The sequence below is a fragment of the Mus caroli genome, unplaced genomic scaffold (assembly GCF_978045245.1).
Source record: "Mus caroli unplaced genomic scaffold, Mus_caroli_1 scaffold_14, whole genome shotgun sequence".
NCBI classification, from domain to species: Eukaryota; Metazoa; Chordata; class Mammalia; order Rodentia; family Muridae; genus Mus; species Mus caroli.
Genome location: NW_028227269.1, coordinates 5,974,209 through 5,989,656, shown reverse-complemented (window position 1 = coordinate 5,989,656; position 15,448 = coordinate 5,974,209). Strand labels below are relative to the sequence as shown.

Here is a 15,448-nt window from a genome sequence, read left to right as displayed (position 1 = left end):
TTATAATTACAGACCACCATACCTCTCCTATATTGGATGGTAATTTTATAACTCTGTAGTACGTTTTACTCAAGTAAACTGAGTTAAAATGGAGACCAGGCCTGAGCAGACAAAGCCAGTTAGATCCATAATGAACTCAATCTTTCTTGAATTGCAGACACAGGAAAACTAGCACAAGCTGTTTCTTCATGTCTATGTTAAAGAAAAAGAGAAACTCACACATCAGAGACTTGCCAGTAGGACTAACCAAGCAACCATTGAGTCAACCCTATTCTTTGTTTTTTCTTCCTCGCTCACTCATGAGAGTCTCCATTGCTCTGGTGGAGGAGCTACCGAACCTCTGGTTCTGAGTTGCCCAATTCCCCAATCAGTATTTCGTGCCCCAGTTTGCCTTTCGAGAAGTGTTGAGGTTCCTCTTCAAACGATCTTCTCCTTACCCTCTTAGTGTGACTACTCATCAGCAGCTTGCTAATTGTCATCAAGACTCCCAGGGACACGGTGAGTGTGCCTGCTGTGCTGTAATGTCCCAGTGAGCATCTGCACCATACTGCAGTTCCTCAAGGTCGGCTATGTCTCCCATCGAGGGCTTACTCTATATAATTTTCTTAGTGTCAGACTTTTTTTAAGGCCTTTAAAAAAAAATAAAGACTAGCTCTAAGTATTTTGAGAGTTTTAACTGTGTTGGAAAGAGGCTTTTTTTCTTTTTGCATATATTCTCAAATTGGACACTGGTGCATAGGAACAAAGCCTTTTCATACAACATCCCTGTAGTTCCTTGTGGGAGACCTCTGTAGTGAGTGACATTTAAAGACACTGAAGCTAAGAGAGAAGGAGGCCTGAGTCCAAACGCAGGTCCTCTGGACACGAATACCCATTATGTCACACATCCCGTCCATGCCAAGCAAAGTTCTGGAATGTATGTGGATGGCAGATGGCAGAGCTGTAGGAATCTTCCTTTGAATTCCTGAGGAGGAGCCTGGCTGCCAGTTTCCAGAAGAGCTGTTTGGTGCCTCTGTTCCCATCCTGTCAGCTGTGTTTCACGGGCTGGTCTGGTCTGCAGTGTCCCCAGCCAGGGTCCTTGACCTGCCTCTGGAATCACAGCCTGCTATAAATGGGGCCAAAGATCCAGCCTGCTAAATGCTGAAATGAGATCATTAAGGGCCAAAGGACTACTTTTGCAACATGGTTGCTAAAGAAGCCAGGATACAGAGGGCAAGGTGAGACATGAAGGTGAGGTCCTGGAGGGTATGGATGGAGCCAGATGGGCAGAAACCAGGTTCAGGAAGAAAGGAGACCAGCCCCAAGGTACCAGGGTAAGTGGTGGTGCACTCACATGAGGAGGCAGGCCAGGAGGAAGGAGCTGAGCAATCTGACTAGTGATTGATGTGAGGGAGAAGATGGAGAACAGCAGATGCACTCCAGGGACTCGGGATACTGGGGGAGTGCCACCATGCTCCTGATCCCTGGCTTCTCTGCTTATTTCCCTTTTTCTGCCATTCAGGATTCACCGTGGCCTTTATAGGGTACCCCATTTCAGCTCAGTGTGACAGGAGGCCACAGGATGCATGGTCTATATCTTGGTGCCAGCATCATGGAGAAGGGTCATTGGTAAGAAGGGAGTGATGGTCCTGAGGTGGGAATGGGAACAATGAGAGGTGAGCCTCCCGTCTGGCTTGAAGCACTCAATTCAGTGGGATTTGAGAGGTTGGGACTAGTATCAATTTAATGTCTTAGTGTTGTGACCATCTGCAGACAGGGACAATAAATTTACAGTTTCTTGGGCTGTAGGATGCGTATGTCCTCAGATCTAGGGTGGCCTAGTGGATGGTTTTATGTGGTATGTGAAAATGCTTTTCAATAGTGATAAACCACATCCTGAAAGCTGTATTCCTCCCATTTTGTCTCCATTTCTGATACATAGAAAGTCTCTGGCTCATGTGCTTCTGGTACAAGCAGCAAACTACCCCAATAAGAAGTAAACAAGGGACCACAAGATGGCTCACTGGGTAAAAGCAATTGCAGCAAAGCTTGAGGGCCTGAGTTCAAACCCAAGACCTACATGGTAGAGGGGGAGAACTGACTCCTGAAAGTTGTCCTCTGACCTCTACATGCGGGACCCCCACGCATGAACACAAAATAAATTAAAATGTAGTTTTTTTCATGAATAAAATGTCTGAGCTCACATAACCAACTTGAGGGAAGCAGTCCCGGGGATGTTTAGAAGAAACCTGGGTTTTCTGCAGATCTGCTTGATCTTGGACTTTAGACACATCCTCTCATGGCTACAAAAGGCCTGCCCAAGCCCTGGGATTCATATATACATATGACCTTATCGAAGATTGCTGAGATTAGCCTACATAAAGGTTTGTTTGGGTGGTGAATTCTTATGAAGAGAGTGATCCAGTCATTCCAGCATTGTGCAACCATCCCCATCATCTGTTCCCAGTGCTTCTGGTCGCATCACCTCGGGTCATGCCTGCTGCACCGCGGTTATCAGGCCCACTGTTGTGTAACCATCTCTAAGACCTTTCGTCTTGCAAAACTGAAACTACCCCTGAGCAGCTCCTCCCCCCTTTTCACCAGCCAGCTCTCTCTATGAATGTGGCCTCTGGAAGCACCTCATAGTGAGTGAAATCATGTCCTAACTGTCGTTTGGTGACCTTAAGTGTCCTAAAGCTTTCTCCATGCTGTGACATATGACAGGACTCTCTTCTATTTCAGAGCCGAGTAATACGCTATTGTGTGCATTGACCACAGTTTTTTGTTTGTTTTTAATCTGCTAGTTTCTTGGTGGACATGTAGAATGTTTCTGGGGTTTATTTAGCTTTTAACCCAGAAGTGAAACCTTCTTAAAAGCTTTCAGGAGCCTTTGCCTGACCTCAGCAGGCACAGCTGGGTCAAACACCCACAAGCTAGCCACAGGGAGGTTGGGAAAGGGGCTGCAGCACTTTTAGCCTCTGAAAACAGAGGAGAGCTCTTCTGTTGGGAAGAAGCTGTGAGTGTTAAGCAGATCGCCTCCCTGTCTCGAGCTTGTGGCTTAAATGCCTCAGAACAGCCCAGCCCTCAAAACGGCATCCAAGGGGATAGGGTGCCTGAACTCGGACTCGCAATCATTGTGCGTCATCTTCCTGAGTATTGAGATTACAGGTGCGAGTTGGCCAGCACACAGTGTTGCAGCTGCCTATGATAACGAATATAGTATTTCCTCCAAGAGGTCAAGGCCAGCCTGGACCACGTTGAGACCTGTTGCTAAAATTTCTTCCCCGAGGGAGACATAAACACTGTCAAACCTAAGTTCCCAACAACAAACCCAGGCACAATTCCACCAGTTTATTCTGGGGAGCCAAGGAGTTTATTAGGTTTCGTTACAGAGCATAGGTCAGGGATTTCCTATAGAAATGTGTGTGTGCTCCTTCAACAAGATGCATATAAAAAGCCTTTACTTAGCAAAGATAAGGGCTTTCTCATATTTGCCTAGATAGAACCCCCTCCTCTAGTTTCCCCCAGCCTAGTCCTTCCCGAAGGTCACATGCAAGGCAGAGTTGCATGCAACAGATAGTAGTGAGTGGCTGGACACTCAGATGAGGGTCTTGTGATGCTCCATGACCCTCCGTGTGGGAGGATAAACAGTCAACAAACCCAGCTGGAACGATCCTTTTGTAAGAAGTCACAGCTGAACTCCCCAAGACAACAGTTGCTTAGCCTAGAGGACAGTCACTCATAACAGCCCCTGTCTTAAAAACTAATTTACTCTAAAATATGTTGAGCTGGAGACTGGAGAGATGACTCGGTCCATAACGTGCTTATGTGGCATAAAGACCTGGGTTTGGGTCCCCAGAATCCATGTAAAATATCTGGAAGAAAGGACAGCTAAGCCTGTAATCCCAAGACTGGGGAGGTGGACAGAAGTGCATCCCTGTAGCTCACTGGCTGGTCCATCTAGCCAGCCAATGAGCTCCACACTCAGTGAGAGACTCTGTCTCAAATTATAAGGGGGAGAGCAAACGTATGCACATATACACACAGAGAACATTGTACTGAAGCAGAGCCTGGTGGTAGAGTGCCTGCTTAACACACACAACTATTCAGTGCTTAAGTAAAAGTCATTTTCGATTGAGTGGCCTACACTTTAGGATTTCCTACTTGTATGCTTTCTTTGCAATGAGAGAGAGAGAAGAGACGAGGAGAGGAGAGAGAGAGAGAGAGAGAGAGAGAGAGAGAGAGAGAGCTTGGAGACTGATTTATCACATCTAGGCCTCCATCTAGGAGCTACACAGACATAAACGAGACACATGGGGACTCCCAGGAGGCTGTGACTCCTGCCCGCAGCAGCTCCAGCCCTGGCACTGGGGTGTCCCACTCCTTGTGCAGCTTGAGGACAGCCACCAGGGCCCCCCAGTTTTCATACTTCCCCAACACCTTCCTGGCCATGAAAGGAAGGGACCACAGCATCCAACAAGGGGACTGTGCCACAGACAGACATACGGACAGACAGACTCATGGGAATCAGCTCTCCAACTGGAAGGCTTACTTACAAGAGACCTGGGACAGAAAAGGGGCAAAAAGTTTCTAAATTTAGGACTGTACCTGTCTGTCCCTCCCTGCCCTCCTCCTTCTCCTAACTATGGTAAGCCAGACTCAGAAACGGATCTGTCCACAGAACGGTAGGAGCCTGAACTATGTGCCTGTGGCTAGCTGGGTGACACCTGGCAGGTTCTTGGTCTTTCTCAAGGATCTCTATACTCTCACATAACACACTTACCCCTACATTAATAGCACACTCACAATATATATGCACAGGTGGCATCTCTCTCTCTCTCTCTCTCTCTCTCTCTCTCTCTCTCTCTCTCACACACACACACACACACACACACACACACACACACAGTGTCAGTCACTGGAAAGTATGGCTGACTCCTTCCATGTGCCAGCTCATGTGGGGAGAGAGGACAAGACCTTCAAACCAAGAAGCAATCAAGCAATGGCCTGTCTCTCTGGGGCTTGCCTTCCCTGACATCCTGGGGATGGCCCTGCCTGCAGTTTCACCAGGAAGAGTGACATTTAAGTGGGATATGCCCTATCACAGCAGGAGACAATTAGTCTCCAGGGAACTCGGGCCTTAGCAGTCCATGGTCGTTCACTTCAGGAAAGTGGTGGCTATGATTCACACCAAGCCAAGGAGAACATTCATGGGCCCCGGGTGTCTCCTGGCTGTCCCATGGCATGGCTCATCCCGTTACTCACAGAGAAGTGTGACACAGACACTGTCTAGTGCTTACTCATGCACTCCGTGTGCCCTGAGAATCTGGCGTCTGTGTGTCCTTCCCACTGAAAGCCCTCGAGGGCAGAAAGCTGATCTTCCTTGATGATGCTGTGTAGATACATCAAGACCCCGATGGAAGACCTAGACAGCTCGGCCCAGCGTGGCTATTAGGCTCCCTGTCTATCCCACTGGGGACCCTTCAGGAGCATGCAGAGCTCTGGAGCAAGCCAGGGTGGGCCTTCATTTCAGGGTAATGTCTAGAGGTAGGAAGGAGGTTGCCTGTGGCTCCTCCTCTGCTCCCTCCTCCATCTCCAAGAGCTCGCACAAGGGTTCATGCAGGTCCTAGGGGAACCAGGCCTCCCACTCGGGCCTCCCACTCGGCTGTCTTCTCTGATGGCCACAGCCCCTTAGCAGCAATTCCCTCTGGCTTTGCAGCTGTTCTCAGTCATCTTTGCTCTCGGGGTACCAAAAAGCAAGGCACTTGCCTATGGCTCCCACAAAATGTAAGCTCTCTATTCCCATGGCCAATCTCAGCACTTCTAGACCAACCAGTGTTCAAATCTGAAGTTCCCCCTTTCCCCAAGAACCTATGCCCATCTGTTCCTCAGCATTGTCAGAAACACATGTGGGAGAAAGAAAACGTGCAACCCAAAACATGCGCTTGGTGCTGGAAGATCGCTTGGTTGGTAAAGTGCTTGCCCTACAAGTAGGAGGATCTGAGTTCAATTCCTAAAATTTTGAGAAAGCTGGGCATGGCAGCCTGGACTTCTAATGCCAGCACTGCTGAGGGGAAGACATGCAGATCCATGGGAAGTCCCTGGCCAGGCAACCTGCCAGAATCAGTGAGTTCCAGGCCAATGAGGTTACATCCCTGTCCCCCAAAACAAGATAGGTGGTGTTCTGAGGAATGACACCTAAGGTTGACCTCTGACCTCCGTGTGTATATGTGTACACACAGTCACAGAAATGGCCTACAGGGAGGCTACCAGCCTCCCATGCTTGTCTTATGAGCATTGCATACCCTTCCCAAGGTGAGGACAAATGCTCTGAGCTCTGCAGTTAAGGACTCCTCCTGGCTCCATGTAGCAGGTGAAAGGGACAATGGTTCATAGACAGGGGTCAACAGAGCCTCCTCTCCAGAAACTGCTTCCTCCAACGGTTTCTCCTTGCCACCACAGAGAAGCCTAGCTTTTGAATATGGGGGTACACTATGTGAGGAGAGGTATGAGGAAAGCTGTCTGGGGCTCACACAGAGGTGGGCTACCTTCCTTCTAAGTTCTCAGCATCCTTTTCTTTTCCATCTTTTGTTTGTTTGTTTTGAGACAGGATTTCACTATGTAGTCCTGGCTATCCTCTAGGGTAGCCACTCACTTTTTAGACCAGGCTGACCTCAAACTCACTTAAACCCTCCCAGGTGCTAGGATTAGTAAACCACCACTGCCTGCTCCGGGCTTCCTTTCTAACCAGATGTCCGAGGTGGCAGGGGTCGGGGGTGGGAGAGAGCCTCTTTAGGCCGCTCTGCAGGTGCACACTCATGCGGGGATTACACTCTGCTCCAGAAGACATACCCCTCTCTCCTCAGCATGGGAGGAGTCTGTTCTGAGGAATGCAACAGCAATGACACACCAGCTTTTACCCGTCTGTGATGTGACACCTTTCCTGTGATGAGAGTAAGGCAGACGTTCGGGGAGAAAGATCCCTTGGGTAGCAGGGTCTTGGTCTCTGAGATGAGACTGACCCCAGGGGCTGGGCATCCCTCCAGGAGTCCTGCTCTGGGTCTGATGGGCTGGGTTTATGACAATAGTTAGCTTTTTATAGATATTTCTCCTGCAGCAAGCTAAATCACATCTGCTAGGGCAGACATCCAGGTCCAGAATGGGTAGATGGAACTGCTGGGCCCCAGGCTCTGGCGGGCAGGCCTTCCTGCTGTAAAGCTGTGTCTAATAGGAAATCCAGGCTGGCATGCAGGGCGCGGGTGGCTGGCTGCTCCCTTTATGGGCTCAGACCTAGGTAGACTCAGCCTTTCCCAAGTCCCAAGTCAGGTCAAACCTTCTGGAAATGCTGGTAGGAAGAGTGAGCCTGCTATCAGAGCAGGTCTCAGGCTGTAACTTGTAGAATACAGAGATCTGTGGGGGAAGAAAATCAGGGACACGACCCAAAGAGGCAGCAGGGACCTGAATTTTAAAACAAACAAACAAACAAGCAGTAAGAAACAGGAAACACACACACCTTTTGGGAGGCAGAGGCGGACGTATCTCTGAGTTTGAGGCTTGCCTGATCTACAAATCGAGTTCCAGACAGCAGGGCTACACAGAGAACCCCTGTCTTGGGGGCGGGGGGAGAAGGAAACAAAATAAAACAACAAATACAAACCAAGAAAAAAAGAAAGAAAGGAAGAAAGAAAGGAAGGGAGGGAGGAAGGAAGGAAGGAAGGAAGGAAAAGAAAGAAAGAAAGAAAGAAAGAAAGAAAGAAAGAAAGAAAGAAAGAAAGAAAGAAAGAAAGAAAGAAAGAAAGGAAAGAGGGGGGAGGGAGGGAGGGAGGGAGGGAGGGAGGGAGGGAGGGAGGGAGGGAGGGAGGGAGAGCGCTTGGGAGCACCCACTTCACAAGACCAACAGGACCAGTCAAGGTTGCTATGGGCACACTTTGTCATCCAGTGTACTGAGAGGACATAGCAGAGGGAGAGTATAGAAGGGACTCCACTCTGGTCCCTTGGGCAGCAGCACAGCCACCTTTGGTGGTACCACCTTGGCCAGAGAAGTTAACCTGATACTAAAAAAAAAAAACCTGACATTTTATCAGATCATGACTTCTCCAGACTGTGTGTAACACTCTGGGCTTTCCAAACAAATAAGAAATGTTCCCTGGCGAAGCCTCCTGGGGAGGGAAGAAGGAGCAGAAGATGGTATAGTTGGTCATCCATCCACAATCGTCCAGTCTAGCCTTGGCCCCTCCCCCTGCCATCTCGCCCCAACTGAGATACCTATAAAAATGAGTACTCACTTTCCCTGTCCTCCTCTTGGGGCCTGATTCTGGTCTTGGGAGACACCTTCTTTCTAGAGAAATCTGTGTCAGGCTAACCTACCCTGAACATCTGCAGAAAGCTCAGGCTGGAAGGTTCTAGCATAATGCAGCTTGGTCTAGTAGTGTCTAGCTTTTCCTGGGAAGAATGTCAAAGGACACATAAAAAGGATCATGAACCCATTTTTAAATCACCATACTAGACAGGGGGGTTGGTGTCCAATTTTACAACAGGGTCTAGAGATGAAAAGGGCAGGTCCAGGTGATGCAACAGCGTCTGGGGCTGGTGAGAACTCTAAACCACAGCTCGGTACTCTGAGATCAAGGTTTTCCCCTACCTACCATTTGGCTGACCAAAGAAGATCCAAACCTTAAGAGCATAAGATAAAACCTACAGACATGCATAAAACATATCTATAAAAGCACTGGGTCTATAAATATGCAAGGGACAAACTAGTAGAATGGAGAAGGTAAGGCTGGGCTCACTAACTCTGACCTCAGCCTGTGCACCCCAGACCTGCACCTAGGGTAGCCACTGTGCTACCAGGCACAGTGCCCTGTGCCCACACTTCTTCCAAGTCCCCACCTTGGGGCCAGAGAAGGCTTGGCATGTAGTTAGAGCCTTGAGGAGCTCACCGCCAAAGTTCTCTTGTACTGGGTCAGCCATGTTACCTTCTCACATACCTAAGATGTTCCACTCTTGCACCTTTAGGGCTTGAGGGAAAGATTACCCACTGTTTACAGCAGCCTTCTCCTAGACCCAGATATAGCTTGGTAGGACCTCTGGGATCTGTATGATAGGACAGACAAGAAGCTATGCCATCACTACAGTGATTTTGACCCTGTGTTTCCTTCTCTTCTTTGATTTATTTGGCCCAGGGGTTTAGTTGAAAGAAAAAGAAAACCTCAGATGTAACGTGCATTTTGGGGAAGAAGGATGGGAACCCTCATGAGGACGACAGAGAGATGTTGCCACGTGATGGTTAGGCTCTTGAGAGTCAAGGGCCATAGACAACACAGGAAATGGCTTTCTTTTGTGGAAACACAGAGCTTCATGAGATCCTGGCATCAGTGGAAGATGCCCTAAGACTCTGGTGATGCACTGTGAGGTAGACTGGAAGGAGTGGACCATGCTGCACTGTCCCATTTAGGGGCATGAGGGAAAGGCTTTTTCTTAGTACCCAAGGATTTTGTCACTTTGGAACTCAAGAGACACAGGAATGGAAGAAGGTGACATTGGTGTCAGTAGGTTGGCCAGAATCCCTCTGGGCCTATATGGAGTTAGCAGCATCCCACGTGTGGTTTGGTCTTGAACACACCGAGACATGAAAATCCTTTAGTGGCAGTGGGAGAGAAGAATGTAGGTGTCAGTGTCCTGTATCCTCATTTGTCTATAGAACATTCATCTCAGTGGGGGGAGGGGAGGCGAGGGGCAAGGGGATAGAGGGTCATGGAGATAGCGGTGGACTTGGAAAGATTGGGAGAGTGACATTTCATATTCTGTTGGGAAGGTGACATTTGAACTTACCCTTGAGGGACTGGAGGATAGAGACATTGCAATAAAAGCCAGAACTTCTCAGGTAGAGAAAACACCGGATTAGGGGACATTGAAAATGCCCCAGCTTAGTGTAGGCACTGCAAAGTTTCTTTAGAAATAATCTAGAGCCCAGGGGCTGGGGAAGTGGCTCAGATGGTAAAACACCTGCCACGTAAGTGTTAAGACCTGTGTTCATGTGCCAGAACCCACATAAAACTGGCATGGTCATCTTCTGGATATATGCTCAGGAGAGGTATTGTGGGATCCTCCGGTAGTACTATGTCCAATTTCACATGACATGAACTTGTCTCCACCATACTAGCTTCAAGAGTCTGAAAATGTATTCTCTCTCTCTCTCTCTCTCTCTCTCATCTCCTCTCCTCTTATAAAGAACAAAGCATACTTGGAGGCATTGAGAGTATGTGACATTTTAAATCTACATTTTACAGATGGCAGAACTGTCACTTGATCCCAGAGTTACCTTGCCTGTCAGAAAATGGAACAGCTATTAAACTAGTGAAGCACTGGGAAATTTTTTTTAAAGATTTATTTATTTATTTTATGTATATGAGTACACCATTGCTCTCTTCAGACACACCAGAAGAGGGCATTGGATCCCATTACAGATGGTTGTGAGCCACCATGTGGTTGCTGGGAATTGAACTCAGGACCTCTGAAAAGCATTCGGTGCTTTTAACTGCTGAGCCATCTCTACAGACTCCACAGGGAGATTTTTAAAAGCAAGCTGTGTATAAAACTCCAACATGAATGACACCTTTGCTGAATCCATAAAGAGGACCAATGTGTGACTATTTCTTCTGTTTTTAAGTTTTGACAATGTAATAATTGGAAGTGACAGAATTAGAGTTTATCTGCATTATTTAATTTTTCTTCTGTCACTTTCTATGTCAGAACAATCAATAAAATAAAATCTACAGACAGTTCATATAAATAACTCTAAGAGAATATGTAATAATAAAATCTTTATGGAATAGTGAATCCTCTTTATCTTTGCTTTTAACGTAACTTGTGTAATTGTAGTTAAGTTGTTAATGACAAGTTTATCAGCTGGCTCACAAAATCCCTGAGAACTCAGTAGTCTGTGTATAGACATCAACTCCAGACCACTCCAGTTTAGACCCGAGCCTCCAGTGTTCTCACGTCAGCTCAACACTGACTAAGCAAAAAGGCCCACAGACTGTAGGTAGTGGGGTTGAGAATTGAAGCTAGTTTATAGTTTGGCCACAAAGCCAAGTACATAATCACTATCGTTTAGATAATTGCCTCTGATTTTCCCTTGGCACATTTACCATTGGTGGGCCCGAGGGGTGTATAAGACAGGTAACGAAAAGAACTCAGAATGTCTTACAGGGCTGTCCTGTTCCACACCTAGGCTGCCTGGGAGCCACTACACATGGGGTACAGCCAACCTTTGTTCTTCTACCTCAGTGAGAAGACCTGCCCCAGGTTACCCACAAAGTCTGAAGCTGTGTGCAGACTAGAAGCCAGATCATCACAATCATCCACTGGCAAGGCATGTCTACATTTTGGGGGCCAACAGGAATCACTACTGTACACAGGTAAGAACTGTCCCGTATAGGAACAGAGCTTACTGCTCTATGAAGGGTTGTTTAGTGAGTGTCACCTGCACCCAAGTGCCCTGTCCAATAAGGTTGCTGCAGGGTGACGATGTAGCTCAGGCATTAGAGCGCACATAAAGCCAGGATTCAATGTGTACCACTGCATACAGCAGGTAGAGTAGTGTATATTTGTAATCCCAGCACTGGGGAGGTAGAAGGGGAGGAATCAGAAGTTCAAGGCTACCTTCAGGTACGAGGTGCGTTTAAAGCCAGCTTAGCCTACATGAGACCCTATCTCAAAAGAATAAAAGAAAACAATGGGGTTGCCCTTTTTACAAGTAATATTTAAATTTACTATAATTTGGCAAATTGTCACATTTGTTGTTTAGTACGAGATGATGGCTGTTTAAGTGCTCATTAGTCATATTTGATTGCTGGGGGCTGGAGAGGGGCCAGCATACCATATCATATAGTTAAGACCCATTTCTATCAGCATAGAAAATTCTACTTAAGGGCACCGAATCCGGGATGAAGGCAAATAAACCAGAAGACAGTGCCTTGGCTTGCAGGAATTGGGCCAGTGGTTGTCAGATTTCCAGCTCTGGAGTCCTGCCCACCCCAGGTCGGGCATCTCTTTTCTTCTCCCTCCCAACCCTGACTAAAGCTGGCCTTCTTGCTTGCTTCCCTCACCCCACCCCACCCCCCACCCCATCGCCCCACTTGATTCTTCCCAGCTGCCTGACCGGAGGCCTGTCTGCAGCTGTCCTCCGCAACCCAGGGGTGGAGAACAGCACTTGTAGGAACCTGCTGAGAGCTGACCAGGAGCCAGCACTCGTGGGAGTAGCCCAGCCTCTTGCAGGCTGCTAGTGACTGTGGTTAGGACTTATGAAGACGCCTGACTGCTTGCACCTCAAACAGGAGCTCCCAAAGACAGCTTTGACAATAGGGACCCAACAGTCAAGAATGAAGATAGGCGGCTGGGGTGCCGGAAGTAGCTTTTGATGCAGGCACTTCGTTCGTTCGTGACTGTCTCTGGCACCTTTGATGAGCCCCACATCCTTTCATGTCAGAGATACACTCTGCCAAGCACACCATGTGCTGTTTGCTCTGGGGTTTTCCTTTTATTTATTTATATTTAATTCATCTCATTAAACTGATTCTGTGCAGGGCACCAGAAGGAGGCAAGCGGAAGAACCACGCAGTATAATTTATAGGGCATGGGCAGGGGGCGGGGCGGGGGCGGGGGCGGGGGCAGCTGAATCTCTTTGCTCATCCACACACTTGCCAAGGCTGTGAGCCTCATGCTTGAAAACCTCTTTGGATCTTTATGAGACTGGTATATACTCCTTGTGGTTAAACACAGCATCTTTATGTTATCTTAATGGAACCCAAGTAGATGCTTGATAGAATCCCACCAGAAGTCACATAGAATCCTCATAGAATTCAACAGATTGTTTGCACAGGCATACATACATACATACATACATACATACATACATACATACACATACACAGAGAGAGAGAGAGAGACAGAGAGACAGAGAGAGAGAGAGAGAGAGAGAGAGAGAGAGAGAGAGAGAGAGAGAGAGAGAGAGGAGAGAGAGTCCCCTCCAATGGAAAGGCAAATCACCTTGAAATTAACCTCTTTTCTAGGAGAAAGTAATATAGCAGCAGGAAGAATGACCCAAGGCAATAAAACTTTTGTAACATAATAAGGCAGACCTCTCTCTTTTTTTGTTGTTTTAAATTTGTATTTATTTATTCATTTAGCTATTCATGTATATGTATGTATGTGTGTATGTATGTATGCATGTATGCATGTATGTATGTTTCCTGTGGTGCATGCAATGGTGCAGTCCTGGAATACAAAAATAACTTGCACGAGTTTGTTCTCTCCTACAATGTGAGTCCCAGGGACTGAACTCAGGTCTCTAGGCTTGATGACAGATACTTTTATTGGGCAAGCCATCTCATTGCCCTAAGAACTCTCTCTTGAGTCATATTGGTCTGCAACCCTATTCCCTTGGGGGAAAGGTAAATAATTTGAATACAGATCTCAACACTTTGGAGAGACAGCGGTGCCAAGTCTGTATGAAAGCATCATTAGTGGTCCGAATGGGTGCAATGTTTTCTAGCGTGTGATCCTTCAAATCTGGGGCTGGGGTAGGGTGGTGTTTGTGTTATTGTCTATTCTAATCCTTAGATCTGTAAGAGAGTGGGCTTTAAATAGTTACTTATTTAATGAATGAAGGTATCTTTGCAGGATAGGACTCTAAGGGCCAGCAAGAGGAAAGAGCAATCAGAAGCTCAATTAAGAATAGACCAAGCTCTAGACATTTCTTTGGACTGAGGGATCTGGACAAGCAAGATCTCCATGATGAGTAGATAGACTGAGTCCCTAATGAGGATGGGGTCTGACAGAGACCAGGCAAGGTTTGTCTAGAAGGCTCAATGGAGGGAGGTGAGCAGCCGCAGCAGCGTCAGTGTGCAGCCTTGTCCTGAGCATATGACCTGAGACAACTGTGGATGAGGTCCTTGCAGGGTGTGGAGGAAGTTCCCAGTTATCTGCGTACCTCATCTTAAGCAGTAGGACCTGCCGTTATTCTTCAGAGCTAGGTTCTGCCCTGGTTAAGCTTCAAAAACATGTGGGGATGGGGGTCATGAAAATTCTGCCTCTTTCCGGTTCAGAGAGCCATTAGTGGAAGTACTATACTCCTCTTAAGCAAACTGATGTGTGAGGATAGCCTGTGTCCGATGGTGTGGGATGCAGGCTGCGGGCTGCTGCTGTGCTTCCCACCATTCCTCTAAGACTGGGTGAACCCTCAGCATTTGGGAGGAGGTATTGCTTTAGTCCCTCCAGGACAAAGGAGGCACTGGAGAGGAGCACTAGCAAGTGGTGCCTAGTGTCTTTGAGTGGAACCATCCCTGGATGCCGGTACATTAGGTGAAGACAGGGGCACACGGAGTTATGGCAATGACCCTGAAAAACAGTTGAGTTGGGATTATGTATCTAGGTTCTGGGAGATTTTAGAGATTCAGATCAGGAAAAAGACCTTTCAAAGGTGTGCATTTGTCAGGGCAATGCTTAGGAAAACACTTGCCTCTTGAGGGAGGTGGGTTCTGGTTTTCTTGTACAATCTCATTTCCTGTTGTTTTTCATGGATCTTATTAAGTCACATATCTACTTCATCCTTAAGAATATCTAGCACTGGTAAGGAGGTGGTGGGCCATGCCTTTAATCCCAGTACTCAGGAGGTAGGGGCAGGCAGATCTTTGTGAGCTTGAAGCTAGCCTGGCTGCTGGTTGGTCTACAAAATGAGTTCCAAGACAGCTAGGACTACATAGAGAAGCCCTGTCTTGAAAAGATAGATATAAGCCGGGCATGGTGGTGCACGCCTTTAATCCCAGCACTCGGGAGGCAGAGGCAGGCGAATTTCTGAGTTCGAGGCCAGCCTGGTCTACAGAGTGAGTTCCAAGACAGCCAAGACTACACAGAGAAACCCTGTCTCGAAAAAAGAAAAAAGGAAAAAAGAAAAGAAAAGAAAATAGTTTTCACTTTTTAGAAGTAGATACTTCAACATATATAAATGAACTATCTGAGATTTGCTTTCCAATAACAATAGGGGTGGGTGGAAGAAGGCATGAACTGAAGTTGGTGAGCTCTTGTTGAGATTTGCCAGTGGCTAAATGGAGATCTATTACACTGTTCTCTGTATTTACTTAAATTTTCTAACACTATATACAGTGTATACATAATTATATATATAATAACGCACACACACACATACATGGTGGTGCGCACCTTTTACCCCAATTCTTGGGAGGCAGAGCATTGTGAATTAAAGGCCAGCCTGGTCTACATAGCAAGTTCCAGGGTAGCTAGGGCTACATAGTGAGACTCTGTCTCAAAATAAATAAATATGGCCTCTCTGATTCACTGGGTTTGCAACAGTACAGCTTTTCTGCCCGGGGATAGCTGCTAAGGAAGGAAGCTAAAAAAAAGGCACCGTGGCTTAGGCCAGCCCCACATCAGAGGACTCTCTGGCCTG

At 47.2% G+C, this 15,448-nt stretch overlaps 1 long non-coding RNA gene across 1 annotated transcript; it reads left to right on the top strand.

Annotated features, from left to right (window-relative positions):
- The first annotated feature begins 1,234 nt into the window (after positions 1 to 1,234).
- LOC110306446 (uncharacterized) lies at positions 1,235 to 2,144 on the top strand. Its single transcript, XR_002379272.3, has 3 exons — positions 1,235 to 1,313; positions 1,502 to 1,608; positions 1,922 to 2,144. It is a non-coding gene; the product is annotated as an uncharacterized LOC110306446 (long non-coding RNA).
- Positions 2,145 to 15,448: the final 13,304 nt, after the last annotated feature.